Consider the following 8780-nt stretch of genomic DNA (forward strand, 5'->3'; position numbering starts at 1 on the left):
TTCATCTCGGTCACTCTGATTCCCACCCCGTCTTCCAAAAGACTCTCTTCCCAGCAGCAATCTTCTCAGAAAGCTGGCAAATGGAAGGGTGCCTCCCTTTCTTTACTGCCTTTGGGGAATAACAATTGCTCTGTACACAGAATTCTGAATCCACTCTGTTATTCAGCCTTTCTGAAAAAACTGCCCAAATAGCTATAGTGGGGTCCTGGACCCCCTTCAGATCTAGGATTTAAGGGAGAAATGAGCTTCCACCTTAGAACGGAAATCTGCAATCAGGCTGCCACAAAATTGGAGAAATACTTATAAATCATATATCTCATAAAGCATGTTTATTGCACCAAATTTTTTTGTTTTGGAAAATAGTTATTTTTTTCATTAAAAAAGTGTTATTTACTTAAACATGTAGTGGTTTCCTAACAAATTACCACAAACTATGTGACTTAAAGTAGCCCCCCATTTGGTATCTCTCAGTTCTGAAGGTGAGAAGTTTGACACGTCTTGGCAAGTTCTCCCAAAGCTGAAATCAATGTTTCAGCAGAGAGCATTCTCATCTGGAGCTTTGGGTCCTTCTCTAGGCTGATTCTTACTGTTGGAAGAATTCAGTTCCTCGTGGTTATGGGTCTTGCTACATGTTAGCCAGAGATGACGTTCAACTCCTAGAGGTCATGCTCAAGTCCTTCCCCAGGGACCCCTCCATTGGAGCAATGAAGAACCTCTCATGCTTTTGATCTCTCTGTTCCTCTTTTTCCATCATCTGGAGAAAACTCTTGTTTATGAAGGGCTCATGTGATAAGGTTAGGCCCTCCCAATCATCTCCCTTCCTTAAAGCTACATAATCTAATCAAGAAGTGAAATCGATCATGTTCACAGTTGTGGGGATTAGAGTGAGAAGTCTTGGGAGCCAATTTAGAAATATATATATATATATATATGATTTATATTTATATTTGTATTTATGTTACATTAAATATTTAATTTTTTTCTACACAAGAACTACAAAAACATGCAGAATATCCTTCCCGTCTTCCCTCTGCCACTCTCCCCACAGCTGCACCCATGTGCTCAGGTAGCTGGTACCTGACAGTGGCTGGGAAAGTCAGCTGCTCTCAACACAATACAACGAATGTCTTCTTAAAGTCAGTAACTTGTTGAACATAAACGTTCTGATGGCACCACAACTCCTTCCTGTGCAACAGAATATACAGATGCACGGCTCCCTGGATTTGAACCCTCCTTCTGATTCTGTCCCCTGGTCTCTGGGGAGGAGCCCCTGAGAGGGGTGCTTGGTGGAGAAGAAAGGGCACTGGCTGGGGAATTGGGAACACTGGTTATGTCTATGGTCTTTGTCAAGTAATAATAACAGTAATAGCTTTATTGAGTATTGTTTGGACCAGACTCTGTGCTCAAAGATTTATAAAGATTTTTATTTTAGAAAAGAGATTTTGGCAGCCATACCAAACATGCAGGTGCTGTTTACATGACATAAGAACTGATGAATAGCTAGGTGTGAAGAGTTATGGGCCTGGGGCCTGTGAGAGTCTCTATTTCCAGGAGAGCCTGGGATGCAACCAGCAATTGCTCTATGTTGCTCTAATGGCGTACAGAATGGGGCCAGTGGAGGACAGTTTGCATCAGAAATTCATGGGCAGCTTTTGGCCACATGGGAGGTCCAGAGACTCTTAGAGGCCTTAGGGAAGTTTGCTAAAGTTTCTACAGTGAAGCAGAGTCTGGGGGCACTAATAGGAGTGCCTGTTGTGTTGCAATTTGGACACAGACTCTAGAGCAGTTTCTTGAAAGGGGCCACATTCAAAGTGGGCTGATTTGTGAGTAACAGCAGAAATGGGCTTAAGTAAAATTTGTAAAGACATTACACATCGCTTCCAGAACCCACAAAGGCCTAAAAGATTCTGGGCTTGTTTTAATGTCCTGAGTACTGAAAGGGTAAATAGTTGTTTCTTGAAAGTGCCAAGGATGGAGCAACCCTTGACTTCCCAAATAATGTTTAGAAACTTAACCAAAGCGGAAGTGTCTTGTAATGTGTGTGGGGGCAATGGCCCACCTCTTTGTGAGCTCCTTTGTGAGGATCTGTAGGTCCTGAATGAGTGTGTCAAATGATTTAGCAATCTCACTTCTGGGTATATATCCAAAAGCATTGGAATCAGGACTTTGAATAGATATCTGCACTCCCGTGTTCGTTGCAGCATTTTCCACAATAACCAAAATATGGAGATGACCCAAGTGTCCATCAACAGGTAAATAGATAAAGGAAATGTGGTATATGCATACACTGGAATATTATTCAGCCTTAAAAAAGGATGAAATCCTACTATTTGTGATAACATGGATGCACCTGTAAGACATTATGCTTAGTGAAATAAGCCAGTCACAGAATGACAAATGCTGCATGATTTCACTTATAAGGTACCTAAAACAGTCAAAAAGTATAGAAGAAGACAATAGAATGTTGGTTATTGGAGGTTGGGGGTAGGAGAATATGGGGAGTTGTTTTTCAGTGGGTGTTAAGTTAGAGTTACACAAATGAGTATGTTCCAGAGACCTGCTGTAAAACAGAGTGCCTATAGATAACAAGAAGGTATTGTGTACTGAAAATTTGTTAAGAGGGTAGATCTCATCTTTCTTACCATGCATACACACATGCACACACAAACACACACACACACACACTAAAAGGGCACAAGAAAACTTTTAGAGGTGATGTTTGGTAATAAATATTACCTGGATTGTGGTGAAGGTAACACAAGTGTATACATATGATCAAACTCACCTATTTGTATTTATTAATTATGTACAGTTTTTAATATCAATTATACCTCAGTAAAGCTGGCGGGGGGGGGGGAAGTCAAACATCAAAAATGGAGTCAGACTCTTTATTACAGGGAAGGTTAAAACCCCCTGCCCTTTCTTAGCCCAAAGAAGGCTCTGGCTGCTCCTTGGTATGAGCTCTGACAGAAAATCTTCAGCTAAAAGTCATGTATGTACCCTTCCTGAGTCATGTAAATGCAGCTAAATGCAGCGTCAACAGGATCCTTCAAGGCTTAGAAAGACTAATCAGAAAGGTACTTTACTCCTGCTTGAGAAAAGGTAAAATTTAGTTGCTGAGAGGTGGGACAAAGTCTTGGTCTATGGTGGTGGGCACAGGAGTGGGTCCTGTTCAGCCTCCATGGTTGTGCCACGCCCGGGAAAGTGGCCCTGTGTGGACCAGAAGGTGATTTCTCAGAGCCCTGGTAATAGCTGTAGTAATGACTTCTTAGGGAGTTGCCAGTGAGTGTGTCCAAGGAGTTGGCCTTTTTCCGCTGTAGGGAAGGGCTCTGGAGCAGCTGCACGGGGACCTCAGCTTCCACCGCCATGCCCAGGCCTTGGCCTTCAGGGACAGCCTTGTCATCCTTACCCTCCACCATAGACTGCAAGAAATTCATGAGCACCTTCAGACCACCTTTGCTGCTTCACTTCCCTACTCTTTGTCCTTAGAAGAGAGACCTAGACTCCTAACCCACGTGACTCCATGGGGTTGCTGTAACACTGCCCACCACAGCCAGACCTCCTCTGCCTCGAGCCTACTGCCCTCCCACGTCTGCCATGGGACAAGGGCTGGGGAGCAGTGGGGGCAGAAAGAGCTCTCACTTGGAGGGCCCTGGCCAGACTTATGTGGGAGGGAGGGCACTTCCTGGGTGTGACTCTATTTTTTTTTTTTTTAAACACTATGCTGCCTTTTTATTATTTATTTTATTTTTATTTATTTTTGGCTGTGTTGGGTCTTCATTTCTGCGTGAGGGCTTTACAGACAAGCAAAACCTAAGAGAATTCAGCACCACTAAATCCAGCTCTACAACAAATGCTAAAGGAACTTCTCTAAGTGGGAAACACAAGAGAAGAAAAGGACCTACAAAACAAACCCAAGGGGCTTCCCTGGTGGCTCAGTGGTTGAGAATCTGCCTGCCAATGCAGGTGACACGGGTTCGAGCCCTGGTCTGGGAAGATCCCACATGCCGCGGAGCAACTAGGCCCGTGAGCCACAACTACTGAGCCTGCGCGTCTGGAGCCTGTGCTCCGCAACAAGAGAGGCCGCGATAGTGAGAGGCCCGCGCACCGTGATGAAGAGTGGCCCCCGCTTGCTGCAACTGGAGAAAACCCTCGCACAGAAACGAAGACCTAACACAGCCAAAAATAAATAAATAAATAAATAAATAAATAAACTCCAATCTCTTAAAAAAAAAAAATTTCTTCTTCTTCCCACTCCCTTATGTCTGTTATTTCTTCAAAGTGTTTATTTTTGCATTATAGGCCTGATTCCTTCCTTAATCCTTTTGAGCAGTTAGTCTACACATGTACCCTGATGTGGAAGTCTCCACATGAATCAGTTTAGTATTTGCCCCAGCTTGGGTCTTTATAAGCGCCACCTAGTTTTAAGATAGTTTCTGGGCTCTGATTTCTAGCCTGTAGTTAGAATTCACATCCACACCCACACACAATGAAGGCTTGGATTCCAATTTCTCACATTCCTCTCATGGAACAGGGCAGGTTGCAGCCCCCATGCTGGCTTCCCATGACAGAAGACAAACACTTTCTTACCCTAATTCACCCAGCCTCTTATCTTTTTGCAGCATCCCTACAAGCTCAAGGCCACGTTTACACTTCATCCCCACTTACAGACATGTAACATTGGCCTCTAAGGTATATTTCTGGTTCTGATAACCCACTGGGACACCTGAACTTCAAATTCCACTCAGCTCTTCAACACTGAGTTCCCTTTTGTTTCTGAACTTAAGTGGCATAATTAAAACATTTTAATTACATTTAATCAAGTTTTGTTGTGTGGTTAGATTGTAAGGAGGAACTCCTGAGTCAGTTCATGTGTCTTCTCCTCTGGAGGATTCCGAAGTATTTTTCCACTCCTGTAATCATTACTCCCACACCCTCCAACACTTGGGGCTGAGACAGCCATGCTCAAGGCAGAGGTCAGAACCCCGCTGAGAATGTGCAAATCCGTGTTCATCTTTTGGCTTCCAAAATAGGCAAGAGCCATATTTTATTGACAGAACAAAAGAGATTTGTGTGCTCCCAAACCAAGATTATAGACTAAGAGAAGAGAGTTCATTTGGCAAATCACAAACTAAAAAGACGCCAGGTAGGACACGAGAGCAGTTTTATATATCTCTCTGAAATTAAGTAATCATTAAAAATGCATAAAGGGGGCTTCCCTGGTGGCACAGTGGTTAAGAATCCGCCTGCCAATGCAGGGGACACGGGTTCGAGCCCTGGTCCGGGAAGATCCGACATGCCGTGGAGCAACTAAGCCCGTGTGCCACAACTCCTGAGCCTGTGCTCTAGAGCCCACGAGCCACAACTACTGAGCCTGCATGCCACAACTACTGAAGCCCGTGCGCCTAGAGACCGTGCACCGCAATGAAGAGTAGCCCCTGCTTACCGCAACTAGAGAAAGCCCATGCGCAGCAACGAAGACCCAATGCAGCCAAAAATAAAATAATTTATTTTAAAAAATGCATAAAGGATGAGACTGTAATTAAAACTTAAACAGAATGTGACATGCCATTCCCTAGGGGCTCAACAGAAGAAGGCTATGTGGCAGGGGGTGAGGAGCCAGCCAGGTGATAGGAATTCCAGATAAGATGAGCAGGAATGCAAAAGCAGAAGAAGCTTCCGTCCTACTTCCTTCTTCTTTGGGAGGGTAGTACCTCCTCCTAGGGAGTCATGTTTAGTAAATTGGGCCATGTGTGTTTGTGTGTTTGGGCCTTAAAGGGCCTCTAGAAGTGCTACAAGTTCCCCTTAGCTTGCGTTCCATGTTGGGGAGGTTCAGACGTTCTCGTGGGCTCCTAGAGGGGAGATGAGGTGCTGAGAGGGGCCATGGGCCAGAAAGTGCCTGAGTTCAGAATAAGAAAGGTCAGAGTGCAGGGACCTCACTACAGGGGAGGCCGTGGCAGGGACCAAGGACGTCCCCAGTGTTGCCCACACAAGCCCAAGACAAGCAGGAACACCCACATCAGCAGCAGATGCAGCAGAGGGTAGACAGTGAGACCCAAAGACCAGGGCAAATTTCCTTGGCAAAGGCCCACAAGGATCACAGAGAACAGCAAAATAAACTGAGCTCTCTTCCCCACTCTACAGGGACGGGGAGGGAAGGAGGAGCAGTAAGGAAGATGGAAGTTGGAGGCAACAGGAAGGACCTTCCTTGACTCATCCTGTTGTGGAGATCTAGCACTTGGGTTCTCTGGGTGTGATAGCATTTAGGCTGCTGGTTCTTCCTCTCACGGGGCATTTTCATAGGTTCCTTGGATACCTCTCCTCTCCCATGCTGGGGATCTCATCCACCCTGTCATAGGTGACACTCTCAGAATGACCACCTATATCTTTCTCTTTGGTTGCTGGTCTTGGCTGGTCCATTTCCACATGGACCAGCCAAGATTCTCTTTGTTGGGAATCTGTTGCCTCTCTAGATGCCCTTCTTGTCAAAGTTCTTTTAAGGCCCTACTTCTAGTTGATAAAAAGCATGCTCATTTGACTCATCAATGCCTTTGCAATTTCTTCCCTATTGGCAGCCAATATTTTACTACTATAGGCTGTCTCTGCAGCATTTTATTCCTTCAGCTTCTCAGGTATAAATCAGACACTTGTCCAGTGCATCCCCAAGCTGCAGAGGACACACATCAAGTTCTCAGAATCATCTCACTGAAGCCCCTATCACCATGTTGAGGTGAGAGGTAGGCACCCATTATGTTAGAAAGGAACTCACAGCTCTCTCCAAATAAAATCTCTTTCTGCTTATCTCCAAATCCTAAACTTTGTATGTCTTCAGTTTGGGTGAGAGAGGGTTAAGACTCTCAGAACTTTTCAGAACCTTCTTTAAAAATTCTACCCATGGGAAGTATTTGCCCAAGAAGTTTCATTACACCCTCTGAGTGCTATGGAGATTGTGAAGGTTCTGATAATGCATGTGGAGGGCAAGCAGGTGTGATTTCAAGCCGTGTGTGGTGACAGTTGGGGGTATGGGTAGTGAAGAGAGTTGATAGACTGGCTGCCTTCCCTTCTCTAAAACTGAGATTCAGTATCACTTTCTCATTATATAATTTTGCAAACTATTTCACATTTCTCTAGGCTTCAGTTTCTTTGGCTGTGAAATGCCCTGCCTTCCCACCTGACTGCTCAGAAACTACATGATAGTGGGTGAATAACATGCTCTGCAAATACAATAATAAGCTTTTGTTCCCTCCTGCCCCAGAGCCTGTGCCCCTTTCCTAGATCCAGGCCGACTAACTATCCATCACACCAGGATGGTGCAATGTCACCCTGGAAGTGCAGGGCCACAGAGGACCTGAAGGTGACTTGGGTAAGCAAGGGCTTCCCCAGGGAGCTGGAACAGAGGAACATTGCGACCAAGCTCTGAGCCTGCCCCTAAGCCAGCCCAACTCCAGCCTCACCTGTGTGCTCAACAACCATGTGGACCAGAAAACTGCCACCATAGACCTTGGGGAACTCTCTTGGGATTAAGAGTGCGCCTGGCAAAGTGAGTGTGCCCACCTCTGCAGACATTCATTTCCCAGGAGATTGGGGGTATGGTAGGTCGGTGCTCATCATTGTCAAGAAGTATGATTCCAACCTCCCCAGCCCTTGGGACAGTACCAGATGAGATGGGAATCAGAGATAATAAAGGTTGGCATATGACCCAGGAAATTATGGGGGGAGGTAGAACAGCTGTACCAGGCACTGATGTTTATCTCTGCTCTGCTCTAAATCCCACTTGAAGGGCCATTGAGTAGACAAGGAATCATATTTGTAATGAGCAAATAAGGAGAGGCAGGTTTTGACTCATGATATTAGAGGAGAGTTTTCTATAGTCAGTCATCCAAAACTGGAATGGATGCTTTGGGGCACAGTGACCTCATGTCACTGGTGGAGTGAAACTACAGGTAAAATCACTTGGTGGGTAGTTATAAAGCTCAGAATGGGGTCAGACTCCACAGTGAGTTTCGTCCAACATGGACATTCTTAGATTCTAGGAAAACTTTTTGGCAAAATCAGATTATTTTGAGCCCCAAAATCCCAGTTTCTCCAGAACCATCAGCTGGAGTAGAGTGCCTTGTGTTGAGCCAGTACACCACAGGGAACGTGGCCAGCCCAGGATACATCACCCCGAAGCTTCTCACTCCCTGCTCTGTTTCTGACCCAACAGAGACTACAACTCTATTCTTATTTCCGTTATTGTGGATGATCCTGGCAAAAGCTCTTCTGCTCCTCAGCCTCCCTGGGAAGCTGGAAATTGAGCTCACCAAGGAAAATCTCCAGCAGAAGAAGGGAAATTACATGTGTCCAAGCAGCCTGGACAACTATTTCCTTTTTCATGCTTTGTCAAGTTTTCTGAATCATAAATGAATGCTTTCTATCTTCTGGCAAGTTAAAAAAAAATTTGCTAGCACAAAAATTATCTATTCTTTAAAGATGTGAGGAATTCACATTAGGCTTTGTGAATAGGCTTTGCCTCTTATGTCATCAAAGGAGAAAATACTTATGTAAGTTTTATAATATTTTCTATGTTCATTTTTTGAGGTTTATACACACATGTAGATCAATTTTATCAAGTCATATTTTTCTAGAAATTGTCCATTTAATAAAGATTTAAAATTGAATAGACATTAATTATGCACTACATTCTCTCAAGAGTTTTTCTTGTTATTATTGTTGTTTGGCTGTTTTAAATATGAGAGGATCTTGCTGAAAGGGTAAGTGATAAATTAGGTGATGTGTCC

The sequence above is a fragment of the Balaenoptera ricei genome, chromosome 1 (genome assembly GCF_028023285.1).
Source record: "Balaenoptera ricei isolate mBalRic1 chromosome 1, mBalRic1.hap2, whole genome shotgun sequence".
NCBI classification, from domain to species: domain Eukaryota; kingdom Metazoa; phylum Chordata; class Mammalia; order Artiodactyla; family Balaenopteridae; genus Balaenoptera; species Balaenoptera ricei.